General features: G+C 36.2%; 1 long non-coding RNA gene across 1 annotated transcript; it reads right to left on the bottom strand.

The window, feature by feature from the left end:
* Window positions 1–393: 393 nt before the first annotated feature.
* On the bottom strand, window positions 394–4,613 carry LOC128651626 (uncharacterized). The gene is made up of 3 exons (XR_008401143.1): window positions 4,547–4,613; window positions 2,111–2,208; window positions 394–470 (listed from the first exon to the last, which is right to left on the bottom strand). It is a non-coding gene; the product is annotated as an uncharacterized LOC128651626 (long non-coding RNA).
* Between the last annotated feature and the right edge of the window lie 12,241 nt (window positions 4,614–16,854).

Below are 16,854 nucleotides of genomic sequence, written 5' to 3'. Positions count from 1 at the left end.
TTTCACTTTTTGTCTTACATAACAGTTAACCAGAGCTCTGAAGACATGCTAATCTGACGAGTGTAAATCGCGATTGAGCTCACACGTTCGCATTTACTTTCAAGTTGTAAACAGCCATGATAAACCCATTATCGCTCACTTGAAACAGTTAGTGAGTCACTTGTAATCTGGCCCTTTATTTGATGGGCAATATTTTATTTTATGTAATATCATTGTCTACCTAAAGAGAGAATGAGTTAGAACTGTAAAGTAAGAGTAAAACAAATGTGGACTGCAACATAATAGTGGTAGTTGGAGCTATATATGTAAGGGAAAGTGAGTGCTTGGTAAGTGTTCAGAAGAGATGCACTAATGTCACAAGGGCTAGCCCCTGGCAGATCAATGGTACTGGGAGTGGAAACTGGATTTCTGTATGGAAGATCCCCATCTCTCATAGTATCTTCAAGCCAATGAAAAGTAGCAGGAGGTACCTGTCAGCCAATAAGCGAAAGAAGAAAGTTCCTATTAGTCACCGAGCTTTAGTAGAAAGTTCATATCTTATTCAGCTGTAATTTAAAGGAACAGTAAAATCAAAATGTAACTAGATTTTTTTAAATAGAACATACAATTTTAAACAACCTTCCAATTTACTTCAATTATCTAATTTAATTTGTCCTCATGATATAATTTGTTGAAAAACACATTTGTAGGGTTAGGAGCAGTAAACTAGCTGTTGATTGGTGGCTGTACATATATGCCTCTTGCCATTGGCTTTTCCAATGTGTTCAGTTAGCTCTTAGTGCATTGCTGCTCCTTCAACAAAAGATAAAGAGAATGAAGCACATTTGATAATATAAGTAAATTGGGAAGTTTTTTCAAATTGTATGTGCTGAATCATGAAAGAAAACAATTAATGCCCCTTTAAATAGTTTGGCCAATCAAATAAATGTAATTTAGAGATTATTTTTGAGCATTGTTATTTAACAGATTCACTAAAACATGGAGGGATTATATTTTACAATATTTTAAATGCTTAGTAAATCTTTGCCATTTATTAGTAAGAAAAAAAAAAAGGATGTAAATATACCACATTTACTTTTATAGTGAATAGAGTTTTTAAATCCCTTCAATATTAAAGGAACATGAAACCCAAATTATTTATTTCATGATTTAGCAAGAGCGTGTGATTTTAAACAACTTTCCAATTTACTTCTCTCATCTAATTTGCTTCATTCTCTTGATATCCTTTGCTGAAAAGCTTTTCTAAATGGGCTCAGCTGCTGCTGATTGGTGGCTGCACAAAGATGCCTCATGTGATTGGCTCACAATGTGCATTACTATATTTTCAACAAATATATAAAGAATGAAGCAAATTAGATAAACAAAGTTAATTTGAATGTTGTTTTAAATTGTATTTTCTATCTGGATCATGAGAGAAAAATTTTGGGTCTCATGTCCCTTTAACAACATTCATTTAAGTCCATTAGACATGCAAGCAAAATGTCCATTGATGTACAAATAGATCTGACCTTGCAAATCAATTTCTCTTATCTAAAAGAGAAAAAAAATATATTCTTATTATGGTAATTACTTCATGGTATGGAAATTATACACATTCCACTGCATTTTAGCATATGTCTACCTGTAACCTGTCAGTTGCCATAGCAAAGGCTGTTCTATGAAAAATGCATTGTGTCTATGAACTCAAAAAGTCATATAGGGATTATAAATGTACCTGACTATATAAGATGCAAATGTAAAGATTATAAAACATAAATGTATGTTTGTCTCTTCAAAATGTGTTTTTATCTGATCAGATTCTACAGATGGCGGCATCATTACTAGGGCTGAAAGTAACAATTTCATACTCACACATAACAACTTTGTATTAATTGAATAAAAAGAGACAGATCATTATCACAGCAAGGAACTAGACATAAAAAGAACTAGGTTATTTTTTTCTTACAAGAGAGCAAAACCGCTATAAAAGTTATCTTGGAAAATGGAGAGATATTTCAGTGCAAAATATTCTGAAGCTCAATATCTAAAGAACAGTATATAAAGCAGAATACACTACGTTAAAAAAACAATGACAATCTCTTGAGCATACACAGCCGCTTAATGCACATACCTGATTGACAGGCACGTGGGTGTTATGGTGTAAACCCAGCAATTAGAAACTTGCAAGGCTTTGAGATCCATATCTCATATGCACCCTCCTGTAACAATCTAAAAGTAAAAAAAAAAAGGATAAGCATATGTTTTTAACCCATTTTATATTGCAAAGTATCTTAGTAAACTATTCTGGCCAGAGACGTAACTAGAAACCACAGGGCCAAGGTGCAAGAATCTAAGAACCCCCCCCCCAAAAAAAAAGTGAATTTATACATATATATATACAGGTGGCCCTCGTTTTACAACGGTTCAATTTACACCGTTTCAGAATAACAACCTTTTTTTCCAGTCATGTGACTGCTATAGAAAAGCATTGAGAAGCAGTGCATTTATTAAAATAGCCAGTAGGTGGAGCTGTCCGCTTGTGTTGCAACAAAGCCAAGCAAACTGAAATTAATCAGTTTAACCAGAGCTATCGAGCAGATTTCAAAGGAACAAGATCTTCATGTCTATAAATCAGTCCAGATTGGAATGCATAGAAACAACTGTTTGCAGAAATATGCAAGTGAAATCTATGCTGTGTGATTATTTTATTAGGTTTATAATGCTGTTTAGTAACTTAGTTTAATTATATATTCTGTGTTGTGTGATTATTTGATTTGATATTTTATTAGGTTTATAATGCTGTTTAGCATTTAAAGTCTTCATTTCAAAGCTTTAAAAATAATGTATTAGGTGTTACTTATGACAATTTTGAGATGGGCCTGGAACCTAACTCCCTCACTTCCCATTGACTTACATTATAAACTGGGTTTCAATTTACAACGGTTTTGATTTACAACCATTCCTTCTGGAACCTAACCCCGGTGTAAACTGAGGGCTACCTGTGTATATATATATATATATATATATATATATATATATATATATATATATATATATATATATATATATATATATATATATATATATATATATATATATGTGTGTGTGTGTGTATATATATATATATATATGTATATATATATATATATTTTAACATTAAACACAGAAAAAAAAAATGGGAATCAGATTACATGTCTGCAAAAGGAGGTGCCCTGTGTCCACAGTCTGTGAGATGGTCTGACCCCCTATTACTGTATATAGTGACACTGTTTAACCCACCAGTACTGTATATAGTGAGTCAGTGACACAGTCTGTAATCTGCCGGTGAGATGGCTGACCTGACCCTACCCGCCCCAGTACTTTATAGAGTGACCACAGTAGTCTGTGACATGGTCCAGTCCCCCCATACTGTATATAGTGGTACTGTATACCCTACGTCCCCTCATGCTGTAGTAACAAGGTCTGTAATTTGCTGTTTTCACAAACACACACACACACACATACATGCATAAATACACACACAGTCACATACACACATACACACACACACATACATGCATAAATACACACACAGTCACATACACACACACACACACATACATGCATAAATACACACACAGTCACACACACATACACACACACACACACACACATACATGCATAAATACACACACAGTCACATACACATATATACACACACACACATACATGCATAAATACACACACAATCACATACACATACATATATACACACACACACACGCATAAATACACACACAGTCACATACACATATATACACACACACACATGCATAAATACACACACAATCACATACACATACATATATACACACACACACACACACACACACACGCATAAATACACACACAGTCACATACACATACACGCACACATACACACACAGTCACATACACACGAATAGTTTGTACTGAAATGCCCCTTTAATTTATATGTTAAAAGCACAGGGAAGTAAAACTTAAGTCTAGGAATCACTTCTGGGAGCTAGCTGTTGATTGGTTAAACACATATGTTCAGCAAGGTCCCAGCAGTGACCTATGTTAAAGGGGCAAGAAAATAAAAATTAAACTTTTATAATCCAGGTAAAGTAAACATTTTAAGATTTTTCTTATTTACTTCTATTATTAAACTGACTGACTGTTTGTCTTGGTATCCCTTGTTTTAGAGCATACATAGGTAGGCTCTGGGGTACTAATGCACAGCTGGTGACTGGTGGCTACACACATATAACTCTTCTCATTGGCTCACAACGTGTTCATCTAGGTCTCAGCAGTACATTGCTGCCCTGGAACTGACTTTAACTATGTGTTTAACCCCATTTGCAATCATAAAATGCTCTGACACATTAGATCATTTTCTTTTTGCACTTTTATGTCCCTGTACATTTCATCAAAACAAGTACATGAAATAAAATCTACTTGGGGATTTATAAATTATATTGTATCTGTCATTATCTTAGAAAGTAGTGGGACCCTTTAAATAGTGGACAAAAATCTAAAAAAAAAAAAAAAAGCTCTTATATTTTACCTTTGTAGCTTTATTTCTTGCTTGAAGTGTTAAAAATGTAAAAACTGCACAACATTGTAAATTCTCCAGGAGCAATGCAGTTAAATATACTACCTCCCTTTAATCAGGACACTTATTAATGTGCCTGGTACTAATTTTAATTTTGACTCTTCGTTCTTTCCTCCCTAAAAAGGATGCATCTCCCTTCCGACCACACAAAAATGTGAAATGCTATTCAACCCTTTCCTGATAAAATAGAATATAAAGTATTAAAGCCTAGAAAGGAAGTTTTGTAATTTCCAGCTGGAAGTGTGATTCACTGAGCAATGGCATTTTTGGTTGCCTGAATCAGAAATGCCTAGGAAGTCAGTTCTTGGACAGCTTTGATATATTTTACATCACATGGAAGATATTCAGTGACAGTGCTATCAAAATAAATAAAACCAGTGTATTCATTTTCTTTCTGGGCTCACCCACCCACAAACATCCACTCATAAGCAGGCACACAAGCAACTGCACACACATAACAGCAGCTGTCTCTAGTAGTCAGTATTACATTAAATACTACACGCTTATTTAAAATTAAATGTGTGTGTATATATATATATATATATATATATATATATATAAATAGAAAAGGCATAACGTGGAATGTTTATCACACTCTTCTATTACTTAATCCAGGGTTCTTCAAACCACAGGTCGCAACACCATGTTTACTGGGTTGTGTACACTATTCTCTCCAAGAAAAAGTGCGCTCAAGAAGATATATATATATTTAGGGGCTTTTGTTTTGTTGCATGCCAACCGCTGTCAATATTTAGAGCATATAGTCTGTGTTTCTGTGTGTGTGAGATTCTGTGAGTTTTTCTGAGTGTGTCTGTGAGTGTTTCTTTGTGTATGAGTATTTGTTTGTTTTTCTGAGTGTGTCTGTGAGTGTTTTTTTGTGTATGAGTATTTTTGTTTTTCTGAGTGTGTCTGTGAGTGTTTTTTTGTGTATGAGTATTTTTGTTTTTCTGAGTGTGTCTGTGAGTGTTTCTTTGTGTATGAGTATTTGTTTGTTTTTCTGAGTGTGTCTGTGAGTGTTTTTTTGTGTATGAGTATTTTTGTCTTTCTGAGTGTGTCTGTGAGTGTTTCTTTGTGTATGAGTATTTGTTTGTTTTTCTGAATGTGTCTGTGAGTGTTTCTTTGTGTGTGAGTATTTGTGTAAGTGTATAAGAGAATGTGTGTGAGAGAAAGTGTGTATAGAGTTTTTCTGTAAGAGCGTATTTCTGTGTGGGTGTATTTCTATCTGTGGGTGAATGTGTATGTGTGCTTGTTACCTTTACATTTTCAAGTTTGACTACTCTCAGAAATAAAGTATACACTCATTTTAGTCACTTTTCCAAAAATTGCAGCTAACTTTTTGTATATTACTTTAGAAATTTTAAGACCGAGCATACAAATAGGGTCACAAAGGTATATGGAATCATTGCACTCTGTCTTGGGAAAAAAGTTTGAAGAACCCATCCACTCAGTATGTGTTTTTTCTGCATCACAACTTTGTTTTATGCTACCAGAGACTTAAATGAGCGAGCAGCCTCTGACTTACTCTGTGGTATTGTTTTAATGCTAGAAAACAATAATGTTTGATAGTTCCAGGTCTTAATTATTAACTGGCCAAAGTTTAAAGAGTTGTTGGGCTTATCAGTGACTCAGGGCTTGATGATCAAAAACTCACTGGAATGGAGAGAAATCATGCAAAATCTTTGGGAGCTTTTCTTTTGAGCATTATATTGTAATATATGTGTATCTGATTCACAATCAGAACCCTACATATTAAGATATACAGTTCTCAAGCTAAAATTTGCCTTTCTAAAATTATTAAAGGGACTTTGCTGTTCTGACAAGACTCCCATTCACTCGAGTACAATCTAAATTGGTGCCCGTTGGGTTAGCACAAGTGGGACCTAGGGGCATATTTATCCCGCTCCGTATGGAGCTTGATGCCCTGCTGCTCCATAACCTTTCTGCCTGCTCTAAGGCGCCGGACAGAAATTGACAGAAATCGACCCGATCGAATACTATTGGGTTGATTGACACACCTGCTAGCGGCCGATTGGCCGCAAATCTGCAGGGGCGGCATTGCACCAGCAGTTCACAAGATTCTTGTGAACTGCTGGTGCAATGATAAATGCAGAGAGCCTATGCTGTCGGCATTTATCGATGTGCAGCGGACATGATCTGCTATATCGGATCATGTTCACTCGCAGCATCATAAATAGGACCCCTAGTGTAAAGATCATGGGGTCCATTTATCATTGTGCGGACGGACATGATCCACTATAGCGAACCATGTCTGCCGCACATTGATAAACCTAGACAGAATACGCTGTCGGCATTTATCATTGCACCAGTAGTTCTTGTGAACTGCTGGTGCAATGCCGCCCCCTGCAGATTCGCGGCCAATCATTTGCACCAAACCAGAATAAATGCACCAAGGAAATTTAAAGAAAATGAAATTCGTCATTATTTATTATTTCCTTTTAATTGCAGGTCCAGGGAGCTGAACTTCTAAGCCTTCTGTTAGTGTGGCCAAGGCACTGGCAAGGAGAGGACCAGGTTAACATACTCTCCAGAGCGTGTTAGGGTAAGTATTTATCTCTATATATCTATACCTGTATATATTCATATAGATATATAGGTATAGATATAATTTGTTTAAAAAAATAATCACATATATACAGTGTGTGTGTGTATATATATATATATATATATATATATATATATATATATATATATATATATATATATATATATATATATATATATATATATATATATATTAGTTCATAATGTGTGCCAGCACCACTTGTACAATAAATCTCAGTCATATACACAGAAAATAATATTAGTGTATCCCTTATAGGGATACACTTTTCTGTGTAGTGCACGGTAAGGGTAAATTAATAAATATATGCAAAAAGAGAGAAATAAAGTACCCTTATTAATCCAGCAACAAACTATTTAATGAGTAATTAAATACTAGTCTCTAGATATAGTTATAGGTCAAAAATAATAACACACTCGCTATAGTATGTGAATAAGTGATTACTATTTATATGTATAATTGCAACATGATATAATTATCAACAAAGATCCCCCAAATATAAGAAATATGGTAATAACAACCCGGGTTGTCAGAGAAAGTCTCAAAGTTAGTCCGTTTTTGATCCGGTATAATTATGAAATTCAATCACAATGCCAATCACTGACATATTTGTAATCCAGACAGAAAGGACAAATGTTAATGCAGGCACTGCACCAAAAGTAGCAACATACTAGACACAGGTTTGCAACTTGTATCAACTTTGACAGAATGCCGTAAATTAGCCAGTCCACATTTCCATTAATGTCTTGATTCAAACGGCTTACTCAGCATAACATCACAAGATTGGCATATACCTGTTCCATTGGTCGTGGTGGTGCAACCTGCTCGTTGTATCCAATACAGTTGATCTTCAAACCGGACCCGGACTTCAGTATCCGTTACCTTTATTCCTCCTCCGCTGTTAAAGGCTCTTTAAGTGCTCCGCACGCCTTCTTCCTTGGCGGAATAACTTTTCCTTAGGGGGATCAGCTGTTAGATGGTGCTCAGCTGATGCACCACTCAAACAGACAAACAAGCTACGCGCTTTTCACCCGTGCTTCCTACGGGCTTCTTCCGGCTGTGCATGATTGGAGAATACACTCCATAGGATTTAAACAGAATGCTCCGCCTTCAAAACTTATTTGAAATAACTGCAAGCCCCTTTGGTGAAATATTGAACTATAATACTGCATATATTATGTTGCTGTAAGTTGACCATATTTACAAATAACTCATTGTTCAATAATAGCAATTTAATTATACATTTCTAAATCAAATATGAAATATTTCAAGTTTTAGTTCATACACCTTAGAGCCCAAACAATGAATCGAACAAATGGTTAATATTTATTTTGTTTCTATTAATAATCTATATTTATCATAAGGCTATAGATTACTTTTATCAAAATTTACTGAATATGATTAGAATAGACACTTTGTTTGTATAGGCAGTGGTTACCAATTATTTGCCAAATCTGTCGCAAAAATTCTTGCCTATTAGCATGTTGTTGCACACTGAACAATGAGAGCATTTAAAGTTCCCATTCTTTTTTTAACTTAACCAATTCCCTGCATCTTTATTTTCTAAATGGCTCTGTACCAGTAGATCTTTTAGGTTTGGTGCTCTTTTTGGGGTCATTAAGGGAGATTCACCTACAAATTTACCAATGGATTTATCTATCCATAACACATGCCAGTGTTTGTTTAAAATTGCACGGATATCCTGCCATCTATGATTATATGTCCCTATAAAGCACACTAAGGATTTGTCTGATGTTTTCTCTGATTCTCTGTATAGAAGGTCATCTCTATTTTTATTCTTAGTCTTATTAGAAGCCTTTTTCAGACATTGTTGTGTGTATCCTCTTGCTTTAAATCTACTATTTAAAGATTTGGCTTCAATCTTAAATATGGTCAAATTACAGCAACATAATATATGCAGTATTATAGTTCAATATTTCACCAAAGGGGCTTGCAGTTATTTCAAATAAGTTTTGAAGGCGGAGCATTCTGTTTAAATCCTATGGAGTGTATTCTCCAATCATGCACAGCCGGAAGAAGACCGTAGGAAGCACGGGTGAACGCGCGTAGCTTGTTTGTCTGTTTGAGCGGTGCATCAGCTGAGCACCGTCTAACAGCTGATCCCCCTAAGGAAAAGTTATTCCGCCAAGGAAGAAGGCGTGCAGAGCACTTAAAGAGCCTTTAACAGCGGAGGAGGGATAACATGCACACAAGTTGACACAAAGGGGTTTGAATGTCTATTAAAGGTAACCATCCTCACCTGTGATCTGTTTGCTTGTAATTAGTGTGTGTGTATAAAAGGTAAATGAGTTTCTGGACTCCTGACAGACCCTTGCATCTTTCATCCAGTGCTGCACTGACGATTCTGAGTCATGGGGAAAGCAAAAGAATTGTGAAAGGATCTGCGGGAAAAGGTAGTTGAACTGTATAAAACAGGAAAGGGATATAAAAAAAGATATATATACTGTGTGTGTGTATATATATATATATATATATATATATATATATTACATTTTTAAAAATAAAATTTTCTTCTATGTGAAGAACTTTAGAATGTGAAATATTCATAACTACCTTCGGGTTTAGAGCTGTAGGCCTTTCGCTGTGTCAGGTTATTGCGTAAAAGATGTGCTAGTTTTTCTTTTCTTTTTTTTTAAAGTGAGCTCTAATGAAGTCTATGGGGAGAAAAAGTTAATGTGGTTGCAATATCCAAAGTCCTGAAGTTAGCGTGCGTCGGGTTTTGCTCGCATGCAAACAATTTACTTTCAACTTGTAATACATGCACTAACCAGAGCATGTTCAATGTTTACTTCCAAGGGTGTGCACAAGCGAAAGCGCTAAATTGCACGCCACTTGTTATCTGGCCCTCTGTATTTAATTCATGTGCTGGATTGGGTCATCCTCTAAAGAGAGCCAGATGGGTTACCTGAGGAATGAAGTTAAGAAACACTGACATATAACAAATATTTTAATTATTATTGTTAATACTAAAAATTATAATATTTCACTTTAGTTTTACCTCTGTAAAAATGAGGTTAGATGTTAGAGACTGATTCCTTATTGAAGAGTACAGTTTGAGGTGCAGGCACCAAGAGTACATTCGGGGAGCTTTGTAGGATGTGTCAACCCTGTATTGTAAATTCGCAACAATCCTTTCCACGCTCGAAGAGCTGTACTTAAGTTTTCTGCCACATAAAAATTTCATGAAACGCTTCCAAAATACATTACAAAGTACAGTTACACTCATATTAACACTGTCTAATAAAAATGATTTAAAACAAAAATTCAACACAAAAGTTATAAGGACTCAAAGATAGGCGATCTCGGGTGTTAGAAAAAACAGAATTTATGCTTACCTGATAAATTACTTTCTCCAACGGTGTGTCCGGTCCACGGCGTCATCCTTACTTGTGGGATATCTCTTCCCCAACAGGAAATGGCAAAGAGTCCCAGCAAAGCTGGCCATATAGTCCCTCCTAGGCTCCGCCCACCCCAGTCATTCGACCGACGGACAGGAGGAAATATATATAGGAGAAACCATATGGTACCGTGGTGACTGTAGTTAGAGAAAATAATTCATCAGACCTGATTAAAAAACCAGGGCGGGCCGTGGACCGGACACACCGTTGGAGAAAGTAATTTATCAGGTAAGCATAAATTCTGTTTTCTCCAACATTGGTGTGTCCGGTCCACGGCGTCATCCTTACTTGTGGGAACCAATACCAAAGCTTTAGGACACGGATGAAGGGAGGGAGCAAATCAGGTTACCTAAACGGAAGGCACCACAGCTTGCAAAACCTTTCTCCCAAAAATAGCCTCCGAAGAAGCAAAAGTATCAAATTTGTAAAATTTGGCAAAAGTGTGCAGTGAAGACCAAGACGCTGCCTAACATATCAGGTCAACAGAAGCCTCGTTCTTGAAGGCCCATGTGGAAGCCACAGCCCTAGTGGAGTGAGCTGTGATTCTTTCAGGAGGCTGCCGTCCAGGAGTCTCATAAGCCAATCGGATGATGCTTTTAAGCCAAAAGGAAAGAGAGGTAGAAGTCGCTTTTTGACCTCTCCTTTTACCAGAATAAACATTTTGTAGCCTCTAAATAGAATTTTAGAGCACGGACTACGTCCAAATTGTGTAACAAACGTTCCTTCTTTGAAACTGGATTCGGACATAAAGAAGGTACAACTATCTCCTGGTTAATATTTTTGTTAGAAACAACCTTAGGAAGAAAACCAGGCTTAGTACGCAAAACCACCTTATCTGCATGGAACACCAGATAGGGCGGAGAACACTGCAGAGCAGATAACTCTGAAACTCTTCTAGCAGAAGAAATTGCAACCAAAACAAAACTTTCCAAGATAGTAACTTAATATCTATGGAATGTAAAGGTTCAAACGGAACCCCTTTAAGAACTGAAAGAACTAGATTTAGAGTCAAAGGTCTGTAAACAGGCTTGATCCTAACCAGAGCCTGAACAAATGCTTGAACATCTGGCACAGCTGCCAGTCTTTTGTGTAGTAAGACAGATAAAGCAGAGATCTGTCCCTTTAGAGAACTTGCAGATAATCCTTTCTCCAAACCTTCTTGTAGAAAGGAGAGAATCTTAGGAATTTTTATCTTATTCCATGGGAATCCTTTGGATTCACACCAACTAGACATGTGCTGTTCGTTTCGGATTTATTCGGAAAATTCGGTAAATTCGGTAAATTCGGATTTCCGAATTAAAATACTTCCGAATCTACCGAATGAATCCGAAATAGCTGCCGTATCTCCGAATAAATCCGAATTAGCTCGGTAAAATACGGCATTTCCCCATAGGAAACAATGGGAGTTTCGGCTGAAAAAAAACTAACACCGCAGCCCCATTGTTTCCTATGGGGAAACACTAAGTCTGCACCTAACACCCTAACATGTACCCCGAGTCTCTAAACACCCCTAATCTAACACTTATTAACCCCTAATCTGCCGCCCCCGCTATCGCTGACACCTGCATTATTTTATTAACCCCTAATCTGCCGACCGAATATCGCCGCCACCTACATTATAGCTATTAACCCCTAATCTGCTGTCCCTAACACCGCCGACCCCTACATTATAGTTATTAACCCCTAATCTGCCCCCCCCCAACGTCGCCGCAATCTAACTACAAGTATTAACCCCTAATCTGCCGACCCGATATCGCCGCCGCCTACATTATAGCTATTAACCCCTAATCTGCTGTCCCTAACACCGCCGACCCCTACATTATAGTTATTAACCCCTAATCTGCCCCCCCAACGTCGCCGCAATCTAACTACAAGTATTAACCCCTAATCTGCCGACCCGATATCGCCGCCTACATTATAGCTATTAACCCCTAATCTGGTGTCCCTAACACCGCCGACCCCTACATTATAGTTATTAACCCCTAATCTGCCCCCCAACGTCGCCGCAATCTAACTACAAGTATTAACCCCTAATCTGCCGACCTGATATCGCCGCCGCCTACATTATAGCTATTAACCCCTAATCTGGTGTCCCTAACACCGCCGACCCCTACATTATAGTTATTAACCCCTAATCTGCCCCCCCAACGTCGCCGCAATCTAACTACAAGTATTAACCCCTAATCTGCCGACCGCAAATCGCCGCCACTATAATAAATGTATTAACCCCTAAACCGCCGCACTCCCGCCTCACAAACACTATAATATATTTTATTAACCCCTAATCTGCCCTCCCTAACATCGCCGCCACCTACCTACAATTATTAACCCCTAATCTCCCGCCCCCAACGTCGCTGCTACTATAATAAGGTTATTAACCCCTAAACCTAAGTCTAACCCTAACACTAACACCCCCTAACTTAAATATAATTTAAATAAAACGAAATAAGTTTACTATAGTTAAATAAATGAATCCTATTTAAAACTAAAGACTTACCTGTCAAATAAACCCTAAGATAGCTACAATATGACTAATAGTTACATTGTAGCTATTTTAGGATTTATTTTTATTTTACAGGCAACTTTGTATTTATTTTAACTAGGTACAATAGTTATTAAATAGTTAATAACTATTTAATAACTACCTAGCTAAAATAAATACAAATTTACCTGTAAAATAAATCCTAACCTAAGTTACAATTACACCTAACACTACACTATCATTAAATTAATTAAATAAATGAATCATATTTAAAACTAAATACTTACCTGTAAAATAAACCCTAATATAGCTGCAATATAACTAATAGTTACATTGTAGCTATTTTAGCATTTATATTTATTTTACAGGCAACTTTGTATTTATTTTAACTAGGTACAATAGCTATTAAATAGTTATTGACTAATTAATAGCTACCTAGTTAAAATAATTACAAAATTACCTGTAAAATAAATCCTAACCTAAGTTACAATTAAACCTAACACTACACTATCATTAAATAAATTAACTACAAGTACCTACAATTATCTACAATTAAATAAACTAAAGTACAAAACCCCCCCACTAAATTACAAAAAAAAACCCCACTAAATTACAAAAAATAAAAAAATATTACAAGAATTTTAAACTAATTACACCTAATCTAAGCCCCCTAATAAAATAACAAAGCCCCCCAAAATAAAAAAAATGCCCTACCCTATACTAAATTACAAAAGTTAACAGCTCTATTACCTTACCAGCCCTGAACAGGGCCCTTTGCGGGGCATGCCCCAAAGAAAACAGCTCTTTTGCCTGTAAAAAAAAAACACAATCCCCCCCCCCACATTACAACCCACCACCCACATACCCCTACTCTAACCCAAACCCCCCTTAAATAAACCTAACACTACCCCCCTGAAGATCTCCCTACCTTGAGTCGTGTTCACCCAGCCGGGCCGAAGACTTCATCCGATGGGGCAGAAGAGGACATCCAGACCGGCAGAAGTCTTCATCCAAGCGGGGCAAGAAGAGGTCTTCCGTCCATCATACAAGTACCAAAATACAAACAAACACTAAATTACCAAAAATAATAAAATATTACAATAATTTTAAACTAATTACACCTAATCTAAGCCCCCTACTAGCTATTAATATAGCTACAATATAACTAATAGTTACATTGTAGCTATTTTAGGATTTATATTTATTTTACAGGAAACTTTGTATTTATTTTAACTAGGTACAATAGCTATTAAATAGTTAATAACTATTTAATAACTACCTAACTAAAATAAATACAAATTTACCTGTAAAATAAATCCTAACCTAAGTTACAATTACACCTAACACTACACTATCATTAAATAAATTAACTACAAGTACCTACAATTAAATACAATTAAATAAACTAAACTAAAGTACAAAAAACAAACACTAAATTACAAAAAATAAAAAAATATTACAAGAATTTTAAACTAATTACACCTAATCTAAGCCCCCTTATAAAATAACAAAGCCCCCCAAAATAAAAAAAATGCCCTACCCTATACTAAATTACAAAAGTTAACAGCTCTATTACCTTACCAGCCCTTAAAAGGGCCTTTTGCTGGGGCATGCCCCAAAGAAAACAGCTCTTTTGCCTGTAAAAAAAAAACACAATACCCCCCCACATTACAACCCAACACCCACATACCCCTACTCTAACCCAAACCCCCCTTAAATAAACCTAACACTACCCCCCTGAAGATCTCCCTACCTTGAGTCGTGTTCACCAAGCCGGGCCGAAGTCTTCATCCAATGGGGCAGAAGAGGACATCCAGACCGGCAGAAGTCTTCATCCAAGCGGGGCAAGAAGAGGTCTTCCATCCATCAGAAAAGTACAAAAAAACAAACAAACACTAAATTACCAAAAATAATAAAATATTACAATAATTTTAAACTAATTACACCTAATCTAAGCCCCCTACTAGCTATTAATATAGCTACAATATAACTAATAGTTACATTGTAGCTATTTTAGGATTTATATTTATTTTACAGGAAACTTTGTATTTATTTTAACTAGGTACAATAGCTATTAAATAGTTAATAACTATTTAATAACTACCTAGCTAAAATAAATACAAATTTACCTGTAAAATAAATCCTAACCTAAGTTACCATTACACCTAACACTACACTGTCATTAAATTAACTAAATAAATGAATCCTATATAAAACTAAAGACTTAGCTGTAAAATAAACCCTAATATAGCTACAATTTAACTAATAGTTACATTGTAGCTATTTTAGCATTTATATTTATTTTACAGGCAACTTTTTAACTAGGTACAATAGCTATTAAATAGATATTTACTGTTTAATAGCTACCTAGTTAAAATAATTACAAAATTACCTGTAAAATAAATCCTAACCTAAGTTACAATTAAACCTAACACTACACTATCATTAAATAAATTAACTACAAGTACCTACAATTAAATACAATGAAATAAACTAAACTAAAGTACAAAAAAACAAACACTAAATTACAAAAAATAAAAAAAATTACAAGAATTTTAAACTATTTTAAACTAATGCCCCAAAGAAAACAGCTCTTTTGCCTGTAAAAAAAAAACACAATACCCCCCCCCCACATTACAACCCACCACCCACATACCCCTACTCTAACCCAAACCCCCCTTAAATAAACCTAACACTACCCCCCTGAAGATCTCTCTACCGTGTCTTCACCCAGTGGGCCGAAGTCTTCATCCGATCGGGCAGAAGAAGACATCCAGACCGGCAGAAGTCTTCATCCAAGCGGGGCAAGAAGAGGTCTTCCATCCATCAGAAGTCTTGATCCAGGCGGCATCTTCTCTGTTCATCCATCCGGAGCGGAGCGGCAGCATCCTGAAGACATCCCATGCAGAGCATCCTCTTCTTTCTTGATCCGACGACTAAGTGACTGTACCTTTAAGTGACGTCATCCAAGATGGCGTCCCTTGAATTCCGAAGAAAAGAAGAGGATGCTCTGCGTGGGATGTCTTCAGGATGCTGCCGCTCCGCTCCGGATGGATGAACAGAGAAGATGCCGCCTGGATCAAGACTTCTGATGGATGGAAGACCTCTTCTTGCCCCGCTTGGATGAAGACTTCTGCCGGTCTGGATGTCCTCTTCTGCCCGATCGGATGAAGACTTCGGCCCGCTGGGTGAAGACACGGTAGAGAGATCTTCAGGGGGTAGTGTTAGGTTTATTTAAGGGGGGTTTGGGTTAGAGTAGGGGTATGTGGGTGGTGGGTTGTAATGTGGGGGGGGAGTATTGTGTTTTTTTTTTTACAGGCAAAAGAGCTGTTTTCTTTGGGGCATGCCCCTGCAAAAGCCCCTTTTAAGGGCTGGTAAGGTAATAGAGCTGATTACATTTGTAATTTAGTATAGGGTAGGGCATTTTTTTTATTTTGGGGGGCTTTGTTATTCTATTAGGGGGCTTAGATTAGGTGTAATTAGTTTAAAATTCTTGTAATTTTTTTTATTTTTTGTAATTTAGTGTTTGTTTTTTTGTACTTTAGTTTAGTTTATTTCATTGTATTTAATTGTAGGTACTTGTAGTTAATTTATTTAATGATAGTGTAGTGTTAGGTTTAATTTTAACTTAGGTTAGGATTTATTTTACAGGTAATTTTGTAATTATTTTAACTAGGTAGCTATTAAACAATAAATATCTATTTAATAGCTATTGTACCTAGTTAAAATAAATACAAAGTTGCCTGTAAAATAAATATAAATGCTAAAATAGCTACAA

Source organism: Bombina bombina, chromosome 3, assembly GCF_027579735.1.
Source record: "Bombina bombina isolate aBomBom1 chromosome 3, aBomBom1.pri, whole genome shotgun sequence".
Lineage (NCBI taxonomy): Eukaryota > Metazoa > Chordata > Amphibia > Anura > Bombinatoridae > Bombina > Bombina bombina.
The sequence above is the reverse complement of the archived record's forward strand: the minus strand, read 5'-3'. Positions and strand labels throughout refer to the sequence as shown.